The sequence below is a fragment of the Hylaeus anthracinus genome, unplaced genomic scaffold (assembly GCF_026225885.1).
Source record: "Hylaeus anthracinus isolate JK02 unplaced genomic scaffold, UHH_iyHylAnth1.0_haploid 11985, whole genome shotgun sequence".
Taxonomy (NCBI): Eukaryota; Metazoa; Arthropoda; class Insecta; order Hymenoptera; family Colletidae; genus Hylaeus; species Hylaeus anthracinus.
The window spans coordinates 3,400,853-3,421,697 of record NW_026534333.1 but is presented as its reverse complement, the minus strand read 5'-3'; the positions used below and the strand labels follow the sequence as shown (position 1 = coordinate 3,421,697).

The 20,845-nt window shown below is 43.2% G+C and overlaps 1 protein-coding gene across 1 annotated transcript in view; it reads right to left on the bottom strand.

Annotated features, from left to right (window-relative positions):
• LOC128887317 (nephrin) overlaps nt 1-20,845 on the bottom strand; it is a 360,575-nt gene that overhangs the window by 75,447 nt on the left and 264,283 nt on the right. The window lies entirely within an intron of this gene.

The following is a 20,845-nucleotide window of genomic DNA, read 5'->3' as shown; positions in this document are numbered from 1 at the left end:
TAATGACGTCGAGGTGGAAATTGACGAACAGACATCGAAAGACGCAGAACGTACCGCGAAGAAGACAACAATCGAGTCTGCGAGGTTTCGAGAGGTTTCGCCTTTAAACAAAAAATATAGTAGAACGAGTCGAGGAGAAAGAAACGCTTAAAAGTACCTGCTCTTCTAGAAAGAAATTTCTACGAACAAGTATCTCGTTAAAGCTGAATAAAATTTAGAGAAAGTATGTTTCAAATACTATAAATAATTGATGCCTCGCGTTTGAAATAAAACACTCTAATCAAATGGAAAGCGAAATTCAGGGAATTTAAATGCTTTCGTAAAATGAACGATCCCAACTTTCAAAGGACAAAAGTCATCAAACTACCTGCTACGTCCCCTTCAGTTCCTATCCTTTATTCCCTCGCACGTGGAAGCCTCCCTCGTTGGATTGTTTATCGACTTTTTTCCTACGACTGGCTTCGAATGGAATCAATCAGTTATTTTCGTAGTCCTAGGTATAAATTCTCGGGCCAGTGTGCGTCAGCGTAAATATTTATTTTTTTCAACCGCCTCTATCCTGTACATCGGGAGTCATCGATTAAACCTCTGACAGACCTATCGGCGAGCATCACGAAATTTTCCTACGGTCCGGTTGACCTCTCCCTTTGTACTTCGATGAAACTACGAGCGGTGGAAAAAAAAAAAGTGGGAAAAGACAGCACGCGCGTCGCGTTTCTCGTTTTTCTTCGTCACTCGTTGCAAGCAGTTTCGCGGTGCAATTTTGCTTCGACGCGAGCGACGCGACGGAATTAACTCGAAATCGCGCCGGTTAATCGAACCTTTGTCGATCGAAACGCGTTACAGACACGCGAACGTTCCGAGGAATTTTGAACGAAAAAGAAACTTTCGATGAAAACTGAACGGCTGACCGGAGAAATCGGACGCGACGACGATGGAAACGCTTGTCGAAACGAATCATGTGATTCTGGACATCCTTCGCTTCGGAGTCAACTTCGGATCCTTACGAATATTACAAATTATATATTTACGAGTTTCGAAAGTGGCTTCGAAGCGAGAGGTCAACATCCAAGATATACGTTAAAGATTTATTTGTACGCGAGTCACTCTGCGGATATTCCAATTCAAATTCGAGCACCGCAATTTGAAATGGACGTCGTTAGTGTTTCGAAAGTTCAGCGTACACTGAAGGGTAAAATTTTAATAATAATCCTACTTTAGTGGATAGAGAATGCATGATTAATCCCTGGCGTTTGGTTCATTCACTGGAAACAAGATTCTCCGAATGCTTTGAGGAGTGTATTGTCAAGTGACTCGCATAGATTATTGCGTGGTTGAAATGTTGAGAGGATTACGCCCTGCTACGATACTCGGGGGATTAAATTTCATTATGTGTTTTTCTCGCATAGAATTCCACTAACTAAGTTTGATCTCGATCTAAGCTCTGGACGGTTTCGTGGCTCGTATGAAATTGCTAGCATTAACCTAAGCCTCTGCTATCTATTTTATCTAATATCACGCATACGAGCATCCATCTATTCGATTAGTACGATCACCTTACGTATATGACACACTTAATCTTCGTACGTTATTTACTCGTGAATTACTGTGAACCTAACATTGTTAGGTTAGAACCACACCGTGTTGTCTACTGTAGCCTGACACGCACGTTTCCTATTTTACCTGATATATCGGAATACCAAATTCGCCTGGTTCCAATGACATAACTGAATATCCATTCGCCTATTTTATCTGGGACATCTGAATACCTAGTTTGTTCGTTCCATTTAGTACGCCCTGTACCCACATCGCCCGTTTAATCTAGTTTATTTACATGTCTCTGCCTACGGTATAATTGAACACCTATTTTAGTATTCCTGAGCATCTATTTCACACATGGCGCAGCATTATGGGTGTCAGTATTGGCACCCATAATGTTTCGCGATCCAGTCAATTCGAACGCGGAGAATAATGGTAAAACGTATTGCAAACGGTCTGCGCTCGTACCGTGACCACCCTATTTCAGTACGGTTGTTAAATCAAGCCTTACCGCGTTCAGCCAGTGGCGATTCGATTACAGCAATGAGCTTTTAGGTTCGCGAAAGATTTTGCGACTGTTGCAAAAAGCATTTCAGTGTATCCCGACGAAAACGGAGATTTCACATTGGGCATGTTTCCCGCTCTCTGTCCCGATGCGACATTTCTCCTCTCTTCGTAAGGAATCCAACTTTTACTCCGACGTTTCGATTCTGCGATTTGGTAAGTTTGCGAGATACAATTTCAAGCAGTTCTATTTCAAATGAAAAGTACGTTATACGTGAATTATTCAGAATTTCATCGATATTTTCAATTTTTAAAAAGACACACCACCGCTTCAATTTGAATCGCGATAATAATTGCCAGTCTGAATTCGGAAACTGAAACTGTAATAATAAATGCCGTTCGTGTCGAAACCTGATAAATGCTGTTTCTCAGATATTATATAGTAATCGATTAAACGCGCAATCGAACGAACCCGCACGAACGGGGGCACGCGGGCGAGACGTTTTTTTCCTAGAAAACTTTCGACTTGAAAGTTCTCGTTTGGTAATAATTTGAGTGCATAAATGCGGCTCTGAAGGCTTTTAACATGAGCAGGAAACGTTCAGCGGAAAATTAACCGCGCGCAGAATGTTTGTTTCGAAGTCCTTGAAACGTTTAAACTCCCACCCCCTCTTGAACACTTCAAAAAGTACCGACTGCGTACGTTTCCTTTTTTTATTCCAACTTTGAAACTTTCCTTTTGAACTTGTCGTGCGCGCATAATTCACTAGAATTCCCATAATCTCGGGGTAAAAATTCTTCCGGGGCTCTTCAAACTTCGTCTGGCGCGCCCAATTAGTTGTCCCATCGGCTATGAATTTTCGTTTCTTCGGGTTTCAACATCAGTCGAAGCAAGAAGTCATTTCAAAAGACATCATTTCCGTAAATTGCACGCGAGACAGTGTATACGTTACAAAAGCGAAAAACAAATTACGAGTATCGCGATACCGCGTGATTCTTAATTTCCAGCTTTTAAATACCAAGCCTTTATTTTTAATTTTCGTTTAATAGCGTTCTGTCGAAGAACCTGCGAAAGTGGATCAGAAAGAGAGTTCGATTTATTCAGCGTTAAACGTTTGCACGATTCTTCCGGCGGGCGTGACACGGGCTGCCTTTGCGTCCAGAGAATCGTTAATTATCTAGTTAAAGGCTCGTCGTGCGATCGAATACAAGAGGGCAGGAGTCTGCGGCGGTTGTTTGCCGGCCGGCGTGCAGCGGAACAGCCGCACACGTCTGTATATTTCATCGGTGCTGTATTTAGGCTGGCTAGTGCAAATTCGAGCAGCAGGTGACCACGAACCGGTGTACAAAGGCAAACGTGTAACCCCGCCGCAGGTACACAGGCCTCTGGTTGTGTAGACCCGTCTACGAACGAGGAAAGCCGGCCAAGCAGCAGCAACGATTCTATCGGCGGCAAACAACCGGATTACGCTGATCTTCCGTCGAGATTTTGTCTTTCATCTTGTCGTCGTTGTGCGCGCCATTTCGAGGGTGCTCGTCCGCGATACCTTTGAAACTGGTTAAAATTTTAAGTAAAATGATACCTCGGCCGCCATTTCCGATATATGATCAATTAATATTAAGGGAACAGAGAGGCTTTACTCTCAAGCGTTTTCATCGTCTTTATTTATTCTCTGGTTACTTGTAACGTTAAAATCTCGCAAGTTTAATCATACTCGATGGTAGTCTTTAAAATTTCAAGAAAGAAGTATCCAAAATAAATCTTCGCCTCTATCTTCGTTTACAAAGCAAAAAGTAAAACGAAACCCTCTGGAAGAAGCCATTTCTACCGTAATTTGATTTTACTCTTCCTTGTCTCACGTTGACCTTCCCATTGACACCCGTAGCTTCGATCCGATTTTGGCCAAAGTTACTCTACGCGCGCGAAACGGTACCCAGACGCGATCGAGCCTCGAATTTGTTTTTTATTTCACGGATTTGGCACAGCGCGCAGCAGCCACGGCGTCGATGTGCAAATCCGTCGAATGAATTATACGATTATCGGCTTTGGGACTTTTTATTACGTACCCGGCGCGCTGATGGCGCGAAGCTTTCGCGAGTGACCCCACCGTTTTAATAAACGCGTCGTTTACACGTCCGTCTCGTCCCGCATTGACGAGCCCGCGCGAGGATTAAGCGTGTGTCCATTATTCTTCGAAAGTCCAGGCGGAAATTTTGTTTAATGGAACCGTTTAACGGACGAGGATAACGCGGTTAAGCCGTCCCGGATATCCTGTCTCTCGGCGATCGCGGGACGGACGTCTCCTTTATGGCGGTTCTCGAAATAAAGGCGGTGGTCCGGCGATTTCGGGAACGAAATATCGACTTCAATTAGAAACTATTTGGGAAGGATATACCATCGAATTACGCGAAGCGGAGAAACAGGTTTCCAACTGAAAAATAATTACCACTATATCGATTAATACCGACGTTTAATATTTTTCGTTTTTAATCAAAATGACGATAACGTATTGATTACGATATATTGTATTACGTCGAATTTAGAGTTGTATGATAAGTATTGAAATTCTTTTTATTTTGCGCTACCGTGAAAAGTAAAGTCTACCTGATCGCGTTAATATTCTTGAATTCCCTCAGAGTTTCACTCTAGCACGTTTGATTTTTTATTGAACACACGTTCACCCACAGAATTTTTGTACGAGCCATCACTTGAAAAACCAAGTTCCATGCGCGATAAATCCTTCATTTAATCATTCACCGCGACTCGAGCGAAACGCCGTCCATCAAATATATTTTACGCGGACCATTCGCCTCCGAATGACGACGTATATGAATAAAAGTTTGCAACCGAATGCATATTTAAAGGGGCGGGAATATTACGAGAGGCAGCGGAACGTCGTCGGAACAGCGTCGTATCGACAAACGAATTTTCCACGTGGAGCGAAACAAGCGTCGCTTTACGATCATCGTGGCTCCCTTCTTAGCGCACGCGGCGGTCCAGAGCCGACCTGCGTCTGCCTGTCACGGAATAACAGTAAAATATAAAGTTTCGTCGATTTCGAAATTTATGGAATTCTCACGGGGACAGCTTTTCGAATGTTCGGGGCCGTAACGTCGGCGTCGCTCGCAAACGCTCGTCTATTTGCCATCGGGGAGCGAAATAAGCCCACCCTAGCGAATAAAATTCGTGCGCGCGATATACATACCGATATACGTATTTACAGGGCGAAGTAACGCCAACGGCGCCGTTCCTTCAAGAGTAATCGACGAACCCATAACGGGCGTTATTTGCCAGCTGACGCAAAATTGAAGAGAAGTGCTTTAGCGCAGCGCGACGCAAAGCGAACGTTTCGTGACATCTACGCATTCCGGTATCGAGCATCGCTTGAATTTACTCGAGGAATTATTTAAACATCCAGTGCGATTTATTTATAATTTTAGAATCGATGAGAGAAGACGGGAGATCGAAATTTGTCGAGAAACAATACGTCGTTGCTTCTCGGGGTTCTATTTGGACGAACGAATTTATTTAAATCGTCATTCCAGCGATGTATTATTCACGTTTACTGTTTATTTTAAATAATTCATACATCTTCCAGTGGTATTTCCATCGTTGCCAAGGCGCTTTCGCTGGAATTTATATTGACTCGTACTACTTGATCGATCATCTTACAATTTTCTATTACTTCCTATAGTTGATACAAAGAGTGATTTAATTACCTAAGTACGATATTAAAATTCATCTGACAAACGCTGTGTATTTCCTTTTAGAATTTCATCGAATAAATTATTTGAAAATAGAATTCGTACGAAAGCAAACACGAATAGCGAAAAGTTCGTTTTAAAACGAACTTGAATACAAGTAATCAAAAAATCGTAACTATCGATAAACAACGCAAAATTACCCTTAAGACCAGCTTTATTTCCACTGGAAGCTGGTCACGCGATTAAATAGCAACCGAGATCAGCCGAATTTTTCTCGGGCGACGTTCTCCCAACACTGGAAAAAGTGCTTTCCTTCGCCAAGTCCCACGAACGCGAATATAGTTGGCTCGCCGTATTCTCGAGCGACACGAATGCACAAGGGATTGAAAGAACCTGAAGGGTCCTCGAAAATGCATTCGCGTCCCGCAACGAAGGATACACACAACATGCTCAAGATCGATCTCGAAGATACGTCGGTGAAAAATTTTCCTTAAAATATGAATAGTTTGTCGAGCACTCGCGTTGCTCCCTTTCGCTTTATTATAAGCGTGACGTGCGCGAGCAGACTGAAAATTGGGACAAGTTGCGTTCTCCTCCGCGCCTCTTTATTTTCATTATCCTTGGGTCGGCGGAACGCCGTAGAAAAATGGATGAAAACGGGGAAATGTAGACAGCGTTAATTGGACGTCGTGTATCTACGATATAGACTCGATTTTTTAATAATATCAACATCGATACGTAATTGTACAATTGAGATGGACTCGACGCGTGAATTACGTTTACCGTAATAATCCAAATACCGTGAAATCAACATGATGGCCGGTGAAATTGTAGACACGAAGATGACGCTGATATTATGATTGTTTCGTGTATTGAAATCTGTAGGTAATCAGGCAATGTGAATTAATTCGAGTACAAATTGGCACAGGAAGAGCCAACATTGAAATGCCTTATTTTATCGTCGAAACTAGAGATCGAATTAATTTTCGTAGATCAGAAACGGAATCGAGAATAGATGTACCGATACTTCGTGCAGTTGTTAAAGTCCTCGAAAGGGCAATTGGTATAATAAATAAGAAATGGAGCGAGTAAATGTGAGAATAGAATGTATAAGTTCAAAATATACCACGTGAAAAATTGCCAACAAAGGAAGGAAAATCACGGGGTAAAATATTCAGATGCACTCTCCCGGAGTACAATTCCTTTCGCGAGGTGTCTCGATCGCGCGTGGAAATGTTGCGACCGCGTTTTCCGAATACAAAATCAACGAGATTCGGTCGTCTCGGGTCTCCAGGAGGCGAGCGCACGACGAACGGCGAATTTTCCTTCGGTGTCGTCGGGGTTTTCTCGCTGGGAAGGGACAATCGGTTCCCCGCCATCGATGCTCGTTTCAGGGTTCGCTTAACGGGGAGAAAGGACGACAAACACCGACCCGAAACGCGCGTTCACCGCGCTCGGTATGCGAAACGATCGTTCGGAGGCTTCGCGTGACAAATGAAACGATTCACCGAACGCCCCTTCGCGATTGAGAGGTACAGGCCCCCTGAAAGTCCCAAGTTTTGCGGAAGCGAAGTGGATAGCGCGGTGCTATTTTTTAGTTGCGTCAAGATAACGATTCCGGGGGTGGAACATTCGAAGGAGTTCTTCTTTTTCATATTTTTTTTTTTATTCACGAAGCTGCGAGAGACGATTTGGAAGAATTATTAAACATAATGGAGCCGTCTCAAATGCTGCATAGTACCGCGATAATAAAAACTGAAAGGAAACGTTCTGCTTCTTTTTATTACGACTTCAATCGTCAATTACAATCTCGAAGAATAACGAGAAGAAATGATCGAGAAGCTTCTCTTTTAGTCGGGAATAACTGCCCTTTCATCATAATTAGCGTTGCTTCTTCGGCTCAGCGTGATAGAAAAGAGAAGGAACACCTTGAATCTACTCGTATATCATAATTCTCGAGTACCAACAATTATTTTTGCTCTCGATCATCATCTTGTTTTCCTCGAAGGAATAGGTACGGCTTTTTACTCGTTATTTCGTTCTTTGTTTGCAGCACTTCCGGTTTGAGCGATTTACTCGAGGCTGGAGAACGATCATCATTTTGCCTAACTGTTTGAGAAATTTATCTGGAGAAAATAATTTGTTAATAATTCGTCTATTCGGTATATTTCTGTGCATTCGATCCTCTCGTTATATCCCTTTTGTTCCACGGGCAATAATCGGCATCGACTTATCGAGAAACGAACGAAGAGAGATTTCATTCCGGCGTAGAGAAACGTCATTTTTATCGAAGAATTATATTTACGATCGCAAGCCTCTCGTCGTAATGTCTCTGTAATCCGCTGAACGTCTTCTTAAACTGTCCTCGCGCCGATGGCATAACGTTCCTGAATTATCGATGGTCGAAAAACACTCGAAGTTTACGCGCGTCCGCGTTGGTACCGTAGGGTTTCCGTAGGAAGTTTCCATGCGGAGATAGGGGAATACGTCGACGTAAACACCAATTTTCGAACAGTGCCATTCTGTGGGAGTCGACGCCGCAACGAACACGTGTACGTTAATTTTAGTTCAGTTAGTTTAGTAAACACTGTTGCAAAGTTCTGCAACTGGTCTGATTACTTTAAAGTATTCCGCAAGAAACTCTTGCCGTAGAATAATATTCCGTTGTATTTATTGGTGGGCTGGAAGCATCGATGTGTACTTCCAGACAAACCTGTTCTACAGTTAAAACTCCAATAAATTCCTTGCAATTTTCATCCTTTCACGATATATTAATACTGTGTATTTTAGAAATAAAACACGCGTCTCAATATTCGGTCGACAAAACTTTAATTCACGTTTCTGTACACCGTTCGTGTATATAAAAATACGAATTTGGATAAAGAACCGCATGAATAATATATTCCTGTCCGTATCGACGAACGGATTGCTTTTTCAATCGTAATCGATTCCGCACACGAACCTTTGTCCACCGCGAAAAGCGCAAATCAGAATTCTCATTTCACGTTAAACTAGTTTCCAGCAAAACGCGGGGCGGTCGCGAATTAAAATTAACACGCGCAACAGTCGAAGTTGGACAACAGCCGCGTCGCACAATAATCCAGTTACACGAGTTTAATAACGTTCCTAGCGTCGAACAATAATTCCGCTATCGAGGTTGAAAAAACAATGTCACCGCAGCCGCTCAACGCTAACTACGTCATCCGTGCTCGATCGAGCTTCAATTGGACCATCGTAATCGTACTCGATCAAGCCCCCAACGATAACTTTCCCATCCGCGTACCGGCAACAGTTATATGCTATCAAAGCTGAGGGATAATTGCACGGTGAAAACTTCCAAATAATTACACCGGCAACCCCTGGAATTCGGGGACGTTCGCGACTTCGGCTCGAAATCACAGTTGCGTCTTATAGTCGAAATTTCTGAATGGAAATAGAATTTAATTACAGAGACGCGAGACTGGAACGCATACTTTAAACGTTCGGGGCCTTTCGATGATACTTTTAGACTCGTCTGATCGTTAATTCGGTAATTAACTTGGAAATTAAGGGGTGCTTTTAGTCCGAAACGACGAAAATAGACGTTTCTTCGTGAATTTCTGCTCCGAACGCTTCTGCTTCCGAAATGTTCAGCCAAAGTGGAGTTTAAGTATTACTTTTCCGATGCATTATTTGCGAGCCTGTGTTACTTCCCGTTGCGCTAAAATTCAACCTGAATCTTTAAACGTGTACGTTCGAACTAATTATATTAAACATTTACTTGCTATCACGGTAAGAAACAAAACTGCCACCCAGTCCAGTTCGAAACGTCAATCAAAGAACAGAAAATACAAAGAGGGTAAATTCCAAGGCACGACAAATACGCGCCGATCGCCTGCGTCTCTCCAGGTCAAGATCCCTTTCCCCCAAGCAACCCTTTGCCCGCGTCGAACGTGCAATTTCAAGCATTACGATGGCGTCTAATACAATCCACGCCGTTCCTCGGCTTTTGTGCCCGCATTTATATTGCTCCTTTTGTAGACGGGGAGAAGACGGTTCCCGGGCGCGGAGAAAGACCAGGCCCGTGGAAAAGAAGAAGAAACCAACCCCTCCCAACCCCGCCGTTCTCTCGTTTCGCATCAATACCTCCCTCGTCGGCGATCCCATTCAGTTCTGTCTGCTCGCAGATAGCGCATCGAGTGAGAACGCTCGTTTATACGTCGTACAAAGGGACGAACGCATCCCCATTAGCATGCGCGCACCCACCCCTACGTCACCCCTTATTTGCGTCGACGAGCTGCAGCACCCTCTCGCGTTCATTTACATTAAACTTCGATAGCTTCGCTTTTTTTTCCACTCTATCTTGTTTCTCCTTTGTCGGGGATCGGTCTACACTCGCATCTAGGTGCCTAAGCTTGTTAGGCTAATTCCACGCTTTCTAGTAACCGTTTCCTGTCTTTCTTTGGGACTAGTGGAACCCATAGACGGCGATCCAGACCCGACTGCTTCGCTATCTTTGGGATTTGGACTCGATTAGATTTTCTTCTCGCGTTCAACATATTACGTCGATCGGATTCATTTCCCAGGAAACTACGACAGAACACTTTCGTAAACAATTAATAGTCTACGTGTCTGTAACACCAGAAACGTACTCGTACGAATTACGGTGCGAATATGGCGCACCTTAGACTGAAATATTAACTTATCGTAAAGTAGTGACGGTCGATAAACATCGAAATATGGAAATTGCTCCGGTACAAAATTTGGTATTTTCGCTCGATACTTTCGTCCGAATTTCGTCGACCGCTTCGGCAACGGCGTGTGCAGAATATTTGGAACAAAGTTTGACCGAACGGTATGCAACGAGAAAGAGGTCATAGAAGTAGAAATATCAATAATTGGGAAACCGTGCAAGCGGAACATTTATAAATCCGCTAACATGATACGCGTGCCCGAATGAATAATTACCAGATGTTACGTAGCGCACGTGCAACCGTCGCAATTTTTCTCGTGTCCGACGCGTATCTGCAATTTCCGCGCGTATTTATTTTTCGATTGTTGCTAGCAAACGGGCAATAATTATTCATTGGTACGCCTGGAAGGGCGGCGGGGAGGGGGACAGAGAACGGTAACGAGCCAGAGATTATAATTAAATTAATGTAGGAACAGTTTTACCGTGTCACGCGTTGTTGGACAACGAGGAGGCAGATTTTTTTTTTATAAAAAACAGTAGTAGAGATTAAATTGAACAGTCTGCTTTCATGTTTGCGGTTCGTCCATATGTTCCTGTAGAAATTCTTGCAACAATAGGAAAGAGTACGGACATTCTAGAAATAACGAATAATAAATTTGGAGCTACTAATTCGAGAAACGAGACCCACGCAAACGTAATCGATTAGATGTATATTCGCAGTGTGATTAGTCAAATGTACTCACTGATTAGTGGAATTTTTAATGTTTTTCTTTGCAACCTACCTATAATTTTTATATTCTTTTATACTATTTATTGAAGAGGCTCCCTCGACAATAAAAAAGAAAAAAAAAAAACGAAAAACTCACGGTCGAAACGCTGAGATTTTTTACATTACGATTCATTTCTGCATTTTCAACCCTGATGCAGAGATTATAACGTCACGTTTTTCGATGCCCTTGCCGTCAAGGGAGAAAAAGATAATCAAAGCATTGCGCGAAACCATTACCGGATGAATTAATTTGCGAGAAAGGAATGTCAGGGAAGTACAAAAATTAAAAAAAAAAAAAAACGAGTCGAAAATATTCGGATGACAAATTTCGTATTTGCATTCCTTGTGTGCGGAATTCTCGAATGAAAATTGATTTGTGCGAGGCGATTTAATCGACATTAAATTGTTATTTTATACAATGAAAATGTTATCAGGAAATATGTAAATAAAGAAAATTGTCGATAGATAAAACGATTCACGCGAACCCCACATTTTGTCCCACATTTCGAGACCTCTCGACGATTCACAGTCCGCCACAGTTCTAATATCAATTAATATACGATAAGATACAATTTACCGATTATCGAATCGAAGATACTCTACTCGTACACTTAACCGTAAGCGGTAATCAACAACTAGTATCAGAGAAGAATAAAAGTAGTTCCGAGAAGCAGCGTACCTATCCTGCTCCGTTTAGCACCTGTTTAAGCGATTAGGGGTGCGCTTTTCATCTGAAATTCGCATCAGCACTTGTACATCTGGAATCACACGACGGCCGAGCCCGCGCCTCGTAAAAACGAGTCCGGTATGTTTATGTATACGAAACGGTTAATTCATTTGCATACGTAACAGCGGAGGTTACACGAGAACGCGTTCCCTTTCGGAATTACCATGAGCACGCACGTGCACACGCCATATGTTCGACGGGAAAAAGAAAAATGAAGCGCTACTCCCCCGCCCCCACGCCGGCATTTAATAAAAGCGCGGCAAAGGATTTAATTATTCCTCGCCTATCCGTGTAACAATGAAACGAGCCGAACGTGCCCGTTTATGCATTTCGTGGCTCCGCGCAAACTGAAAACACGTTGAATCGTAAAAGGTGAGCGGTGCAGTTGCGTCCGGTAATAACAATCTGAAACTTTTGAAATGAGAACGGGTGCCAGGCTCGGCTTCATTTGAGGAAATTAATTTTATATACGGCCGTTAAGGGGGTATTAATGATTGCTCGTGTAGCTGCGAATGTGTTTTATAGCGGTGAGAGTTATCGAACGGTTTGGAAATTATATCGAACGAACGAAAGTCTCGTGGTTTGGTCGGTCGACACTTTTTGTTCCATCGTTTCGATCGAATTGATCGTTGGAATTTGCGCGACGATCCGAACGGACCTCTGTTATTTTTAAATACAATATGCAGATTCGTTTGATTTTGTATCCAGAGCAATCGCGTTGCATTCCAGTGGAAAGTACAAAACAAATACGAACACGTAGACAAACCCGTACGTTCTACGATGAATTCTTTTAATAATCGTACGCAATTACCAGGATTGAATAAAACAACTACGCGTTAGCGCGATTTCCTCTGGTTCACCAACCCCAATTACGACCACTCCACGTCTAGAAGTTTTCGACTACACCAATTCACGCTAAGTAGCTAAAAATCATTAAAGCACTCGTGCCAAATCGTTCCGCGAGCTTCTTAAACGATCTGACATACATCCGCTTCCGCTTGGATTCCCCGTGGTCGACTGCCGATACAACTATTCGGGAAGCCTGGATAACGGCGTTGCAACGCGAGCATTAACGCGAAGAGAAATCTTACGAACGGGAAGAGAGGTTTTAAAATTTCTATATCGGTATATACTGCACTTTTAAACGCGCTAAATTCTCATAACACTCCATTCTCATTTTCTCTCTGTACGCGGCAGCATTCTTTAATTCATTTTACGTTTCAGTTGAATTATACGTTGAGATTGTGCTAGGTTACTCGGCAAAATAATTCTCGACAGATGTTTTCTCTGTGATCATCGTCACAAACAAAAATCATTTTCGTAACCAAGACATTTTCATTTTCCAAGCGATACCACTGATAATAAATGATACGAGCGTATACTACGCGCTGCGATTTAAAACGAATTTTTTAAGAATAAAAAAGCGATCCCTCGCATGTTTGAAAAATCGTCCAGCAAAAGGAGTTACTGTTCCTTCCAAACAAAAGAAACCTTGCGATAACAAAAACAACTGTTCGAGGGAAAAACTCTCCGATGACTCACATCGAGAGTTAACACACGTCCGAACACCTCCAAGGTTCAAACGCCGAAGCCTCGTCCCTGATCTCAGCTCGACAAAGGCTATCACGACTCGGTGCGGTCGCCAGCGACCACTAACCGGGGAAGGACGCGAAAAAAGGAACGAGGAGATGGGTAAATATGGAGATTCAACTTGTTTCTTTCGCCTATCGAAACAATCGAATGGTTCACACGAGCCGACGTTGACTTGGCGTGACTGCGTGTGAGAAGAATCGCAATTAAAGGCGTTGAAACGCGGTTAGGCCAGAATCTCGAAGCCACGAACGGCGAGAAAGGAAACGAGCCAGGGCAAAACGACCAACCTCGCATCCGGTTGCCCGTCAATGGCGGCCAGCTCTGTTGGCGTGACGTTGTTTGGCGTTTGGAAGGGCGCGCCGCCGGTGGAGTCCATTTGTTTGCATAGTCACTCGTAATTAGCGTGCCGGTAGTGCTCGCGTGGCCAGCTGTGACTCTTATTATCGTTAATTTGTCGGATCCCGATGCGATTAGTCGCGTGAGCTTTCGCCATACGAGGTAAATTGACCTCGAGCACGTTTCCTGCCTCGCGCATCACTTCCTGCCTAGGAATCGAATATTTTCTATTAATGGATACTCGATAAATAAATCGGACACCTAACTCGTGCAGTTCTTTACTCGTTTTCGATAATATCGAGAATTTTATATTTCCAGTTTCATTTCCTGAACTATTAATAGAATTTATTATATAATCCCTCAGCAGAGATTCTCACCTAGATATTCTAATAATGGACACATAGATAAATCAAAGATCCGCCCTGTGTAGGTATTTATTAATTTTCACTGATATTAAGAATTTTATATTTTCAGTCACGTTTTGTTGAACCACGAATGTTATTATGTAATCCTTCGGCAGGTATTCTCGTCTGGATTTTCTAATAATGGATTCATACGTAAATCGGACTCCTTTTCTTTAACATTGGGAGTTTTATATGTCTAGTTTCACGTCTTGTCCTTAGACCATGTCGGAAGCAACGTTTGAAATAATGTATTAAAATAATTTGTACATTTATCCCGATGTCCGTCCACTACCGCTTCGGAGCAATTACCTTAATTGGAGCTGGCACGTTGAATTGATCGTCGTGGACAGAAGAAGAGTATTATTGTTGTGGACGAAAGTAAAACTAACTGTCCTGGATTCTTTCCCAAAGTAAATTCCGCGCAGGTAGACACTCGTGGATCTTCACATTTAAATTTCTGCTCGTCGGGGTTCTTGCAGCTCCCGCAGCCCAGATTTCGGCAATTGAGGAACTTTCAGAGGCTTCTTGCACGGTAAACGATTTCCAGGTTTCATTAGTATCGCAGCTTGCATCGTAAGACGACCGGTTACCGCCGCATTATATCATATATAGAATATACTTAAATAAATGAAAGACGGAAAGCGCTTCTTCGTCGGTGTCTCGATCTCGGAAACGAAGCTGTAATCGGGGAAACTTTGAAAGGATTTTGCCAGAATGAGATATTAACTTTTTGATAAAAATGTCTTACTACTTTTGTGCGCGACGCGATGAAAGAGCTCGACCTGGAAGGGGTGGAAATACTTGATGCCATTTTTAAGAAATGCGCAGTCGACTGTGGTGCATCTCTTGGAAAAGATACCGATAGACCTTATTAAACACGAAAGTTGAGGGAAACGAATTCAATTTTAGGGAAATAAGAATCAAAAAAGAAAATCCGTAAAGCTACCCTTTGTCTTCTTTACATCTATGAATGTTTCAAATCTGTTAGCCTCGGACAATGATATTCAATAATTCCACGACGATAAATCTAGCAATTAGTAGAATAAAAAATAGTTCAGAGGAAAAAAGCTGATCGAGTAATGAAACGGAACAAAAGGAATTTTCAAATTTGGTTTCGATAAACGAATACATTTCTCGCTAACCAGCTTAAAGTGATCCTTTATGAAGCTTCTCTTTGCCAAGGTCCAATAAAATTTTGTTCGACGTATATTGCGAATTTCTGCTCCGCAAATCGCTTCGAATTAAGAGACAAACGCCAGTTGCTCCCTTCCATCGAGCCAACAGCCAGGATTCGAGTTTCACCAGGACAATGATAAATGCCTGATAAAGCATATAACATTACAAAACTGTTTCGTTCTGGTCTCTCGTTAACCAGGAAAATTTCAACCCTTCCGATAGACCGAATCGGACGGTCTTTCATCGAATTAATATTTAATCGACTCAATTTCATTCTTATTAGCTTCGAGAGAAAATTGCTACTTTCCCCAACGTCTTTCCGCGGCATCAACTTTTTAATGATTCACTGTACAGATGTTCCATTCTTTGCTCTCCTTTAGAATTGGTTCGTTTCCTTTTTTCCCTTTTTTTTTTTTTACTCCAAGAGAGTTGCTAGCCATTCAAAGGTTTTGAAAGCTTTGCCCGCTTCTTTTAAACGTGTCCCGCTTACTCTGAATTGCCGTCGCCCCGTTGTCAACTCCAAAACGATATTCCGTAAAAATTTAGACGATAAGCTCGAATCTTTCCACCCGATTCTTCGCGGTCAATTATACGCGCGTCCCGCGATACTAGAATTTCAATGAAAAATCTCGAGGCGAGTCAAAAGACTTCGGCTGACTCCGTTGCGATTCGTTAAACAAATAAACGTCCGTGCTCATCGTCGGGGAAAAATAATATTTCTCGTCTTTTAAATTCTTTCGAACGTTCCAAGGCGATGATCTTTTATATTTGTTTACTTGGGCTCAGAGAAAACAGGTTTCCGATATCGAGCACGTTCCACGAGACGATTCGGTGGACAGGAATAGTGCTTTCGAATGGACCTCGATCGAAACAATTTTTGCGAACTGGAAGGATAGAAAATTTGTTAGATTAGGAGGCAGCTCCTTAGACATAATTCTTTCATTTCCTATGTAAAATACATACCCTTGCGATAAATACAGCAAATTAAGCAATAAATTAATGAACCCGTACCGCAACGTTAAACGAAGTTTTTCGAAATACCAAAGCAATCTTTGCCAACCTTCCGCGAAGCATATACACCCAGAGGACGTAAACAGTAACGGATGGATCCACGACACCCATCCCATCTCCTGAAATATTCGAACGAGGGAGTTGGAACGCATTAAGAACAACCGCCTGCGGAATTCCGGTGGAAAGAGACCCCGAGAAACGATACAACGTCTCTCCAGGTCCAATCTCGTCGCATGGAAGAGAAGGAACGGCCGTACGGTTCGCTGGATCAGAATTCCAAGAATCGATCGTTCGTTTTTCGAACGACTAACCAGCCCCAGTAGTGCAGGTCGACAGATTCCACGACAGCGCGATCGCGATATTCAAATGGCTGTCGCTCGCGTCATTTATCCAATTTCTGGGACAGCTCGAACAGTTATGTTTGCTTTAGGGTGCATTACGCGAAACTCGCGCACCAACTCGCACCGATGAATACTTGGCACTCGAAATACTGGCTTCTGCCGTGAAATCTCGTCGAATATTATTCCGACGTATTCTCCCGCCTTGAGATTCGATATCGAAATCAGGCTGTCGAAGATGTCGGGATTATTTATTGCCCGAATATTCAACGCGTATTTTTTTAATGGTATGTACAATATCGTTTCGATTGGATGGGAAATGGAGCTTTCCTAGGAACCTAGTATCGTATTTGTTAATTATTATCGTTGAATCTGAATCGTCAACGATGTCGGACGTGCACTTTGACATTTTCGTCCTTTGCCATAAGGATCGATAAAACTAAAAATATCGTCGAGTTGCTCATTAGGAACGTAACAATTTGCGAAAGTGCCCGAAGCTTCTGCCGCGCCAGGCTGGGCGCTCCAGGTTCTGCTCGTAAAACTAAGTTCCGCGTTGGCGGAACGATTGCAGATCTGCGCAGTCGAGTCCCGGTCTTTGAAATCCTCGTGGCTTTCATGGGCCAGGTTCTCGAAGTCAAAACTTTTAGAGGTTTCATTAGCATCGAGGTTGGCATCGTTAAAGGACTAAATGGTACTTGAGATTGTACGAGTTATGCAGAATGTACCGTTGGAGATGAAAGAAAACGCACTTTAACGCGACCGCTCTCCAAGTCTTCTGTCGAACAAAGTTGTAATAGCAAGTTGACGATCTACTCGAAAGTTCTTAATGGGGCTCGATCGCTTTTTGAGAACGTCGACGAGTAATCTATCGATATCGAGCACTTGGTGATGTTTTGCATTCGTTAGCTTGATTGTTCAGTCGACGAAACGCGACTCAAAGGATCGAAATTAACCCATTCGCTTTATTAATCGAGCTGATGTTTCGAGTATTTGTTTCTCGAGACTTTAGATATAAAATAAACTTTATTTCGATTTAAAAAATGTTCTACTATCTCCGGATGCGAATATCGGTTAATTAAAGTAATTCATCCTTTTACCTAGTAAGTTCTATATCGTCCTCCACGATTTGCACCTGACTGTATAAATTCAGGACAATCCGAAACGCTCTTGGTCGTTCATCGGGCATCGATCGATTCGATGCCTCGAGGCGCCAATAGCGTAGGGAAGAGCTATTCCGTCGAACGCCTACAGGCACCAATAGCAGTGAAAGGGTTAAACAGGATCTATCAAAGATAACTCTAAAAGCGAGTTTCCGTCGCGGATATCTCAAAGGCATTCCATCAACATAAGCGAGACTGTCCTATCGGTTAAGGGTTATTAAGGACACGGGCACGTGACTGGGTTTACACTAGAATGGACGAGAGCCAATACCGTTTTCTCAACGCGTCTAGTCTTTCGAACGATGTGGAAAACCAAGAGAATCTGTCGGAAAAATACCTTTTCGCCCTTTGGAAACTTGGTATGCCGACTTTTACGTGAGAAGCATCGATGCTATTCAATTTTTATCAAAATTTGTTAAGATGGTGGGGAGCTACCGACATAGACGAGGGACAACGTAGACAAACTCAATTCCAACTGACGCGTATCACGTGTACGAGTTTGGTGGATTAGACACCTTTACAATTACTGTCGATAATAAAAGGAACACAAATTTGGCGATAACAAAGAAATTGTCCCTGAAGAGATTTAATGTACGATCTCGCACATGTTAACAAATCATAGTTCTACTAGTCTAAAGCTTCTATAAAAACAAAAAGTGGACACCTTCTGTACGGAAACTCTTTATTCTTATGTTGTCGTATGTTGTCGTATGTACACACAAAATATCTTACAACTTCGTCCATAATTAATCGAAAGTATCCACTCGAAGGAAACTACATACCCCACACCCTCGTAAAATCCTCGCGATCCCTTACCAAAACGTCCCTCAGTGTCCAGGCACAGGACACTGTGCCTCCTCTTCCCCCGTCCCGGCCGAAACAAACTCCCGGGGTTCGCGTCGGGAACTTTTGTGGCATCGCGTCGCGCTTAAATACGCGGTTATGCGTCCACGAGGACAAAGGGTTGGAACGGGGTTGCGGACCGCGAGCGAAAGCGACAGAGGGGAAACAGGAACGGCGGAGCGTATGCGTCGAATTATGTGCATCGATTCACCCGAAAATGGGAAAACTTTCGCGGGCGGGGGCGATCGTCTGGGGCGTATCTTGTTGGCCAGCCAAGTTTGCCCTGGTCAGAGGTGCTGGAGTGAGCCCGAAAAGGGGGACAGCGGGGGGTAGGTGGGGGATCGGTCGACGACGGAGTTACGTTTGCCGTTACGGTCGTCTGGCGGAGGGCTGCTGCGAAGCTTTACTGCTCGCTTAACTATCTGTCCTACGGACAGCTTTTGGCACCGAACACCCGGCACGTCGGATGCAACCGGGCGGGAGGAGGGCCAAGGGGAGAGAACCGAGGACCACGTCGAGGTCGGCGTTTATTATTTAAATTAAACGTTGACGTCGCGGACGAGGGGATTCTTTAGCGGAGAGCCGCTTTTATGAAACCAGACGCGATTTCGAGGATCCCTTCCTTCGACCAGAGGGCCGTGCTCGGTCGATGTTTAGTCCTGGAGGCATTTCCTGGATCAGGTGATTCCAGGGAACGCATCGAACCCAAAATTGGGACTGTCGTCCAAAAATTGTGGATTTTAAGGGGAGTGGGTTTGTCCAAGAGGGATTTCAATGGGTACATTAAGGATCGCGTCAAAGGTATTTTTGATTTTTTCAACCCCTTCCGTCACCCCTGGTACCTTCAGAATTCCCGTTTTCCTGCACCACACGCTTTACCGGGATGAATTAATCACTTCGCATCAACCTTCGCCAATGCGACTTTGCACACACCCAGAGGACACTTCAAAACTACTACCGAGGAAGTTTCGCGAAAATCGGTTGAAAACTCCCCATTTTTCTAAAGGCGAGTATAGATAGGACCGAATTATGTCGGGACGCGCAGTTCCTAGCACCATGACTGTACTATGTTTAATCATTCTCAATATCAATAGATACGTATTTAACGTTTTCGCCGCGCAACTTGATTTTGGGTAGTCGACCGGCTCTCTCCGTGGGTTTTATGATGGGACCAGTCGAAATCTGGACTGTTTTTGTACAACGAGGATAGCGGGGCTTCTTCGAGTACGCGGTTAGGGGTTGAACGAGGACGTTGCGAAGGTGGATGCTTAAATAGATTATTTTAGCTAGATTCGTAGCTGCATTTCTCGCACATAGAGACGGCTTTGGTAGCTTTTTAGATGCAACAAATTGAGGGGATGTACAAGAGAGAAAATATTTTTAAGTGAAGTATGTGTTAATCGAAAATGCAGTAAAGCATTAAGTGCACTCGCTGCTCTTTGCGACTCATTGCATTTATTTTTAAATCGTTATGGTTCTGATCTGACATGTAAACCGGATCAACGTTTGAAAACTAATTACGCTTTCGACGATTCCACCCAGTATTTTGGAACGTGGAATTTTTCTATTAAAAAGAATTCCCTCGTTAAAAATATTTTACCCTGTCTTTAACAAAAACAAATCTACGTAATCCACGTAAGTCGTAACTTCAAAGGAAATTCGGTTCGAGCCTGCGTCAATTTTTAACATAATACAAATCAAATTAATATAATTAAAATCTTTTAATAATGTAAATGTAGTTGAGATTAATGATCAAGTGAAAATTGAACAGTTTTCGTCACTTTTTCATTCGGCGAAAGTTCCCCCTTTAAACGTCCATCCCGAAGCGAAGCAAATGAAAAGTTCGGCCATCAGGTTTTCCAAGAATTCGGCTCGGGCGATCGATTTTCCGGCCCTCGAGCGTCGTCTCGCCGACAAAGTTCCATCATTTTCGCGAGTTAATTTTTTATGAGAATTCGAAAGTTCCCGGGCGGAAAATTATGGAACATATTACAGCGGAAACTCTCCAGGAAATTGCTCCCTCGGTCTGACCTCCGCAGTCTCTTTCCACTCGCGCGATCCCCTCCGA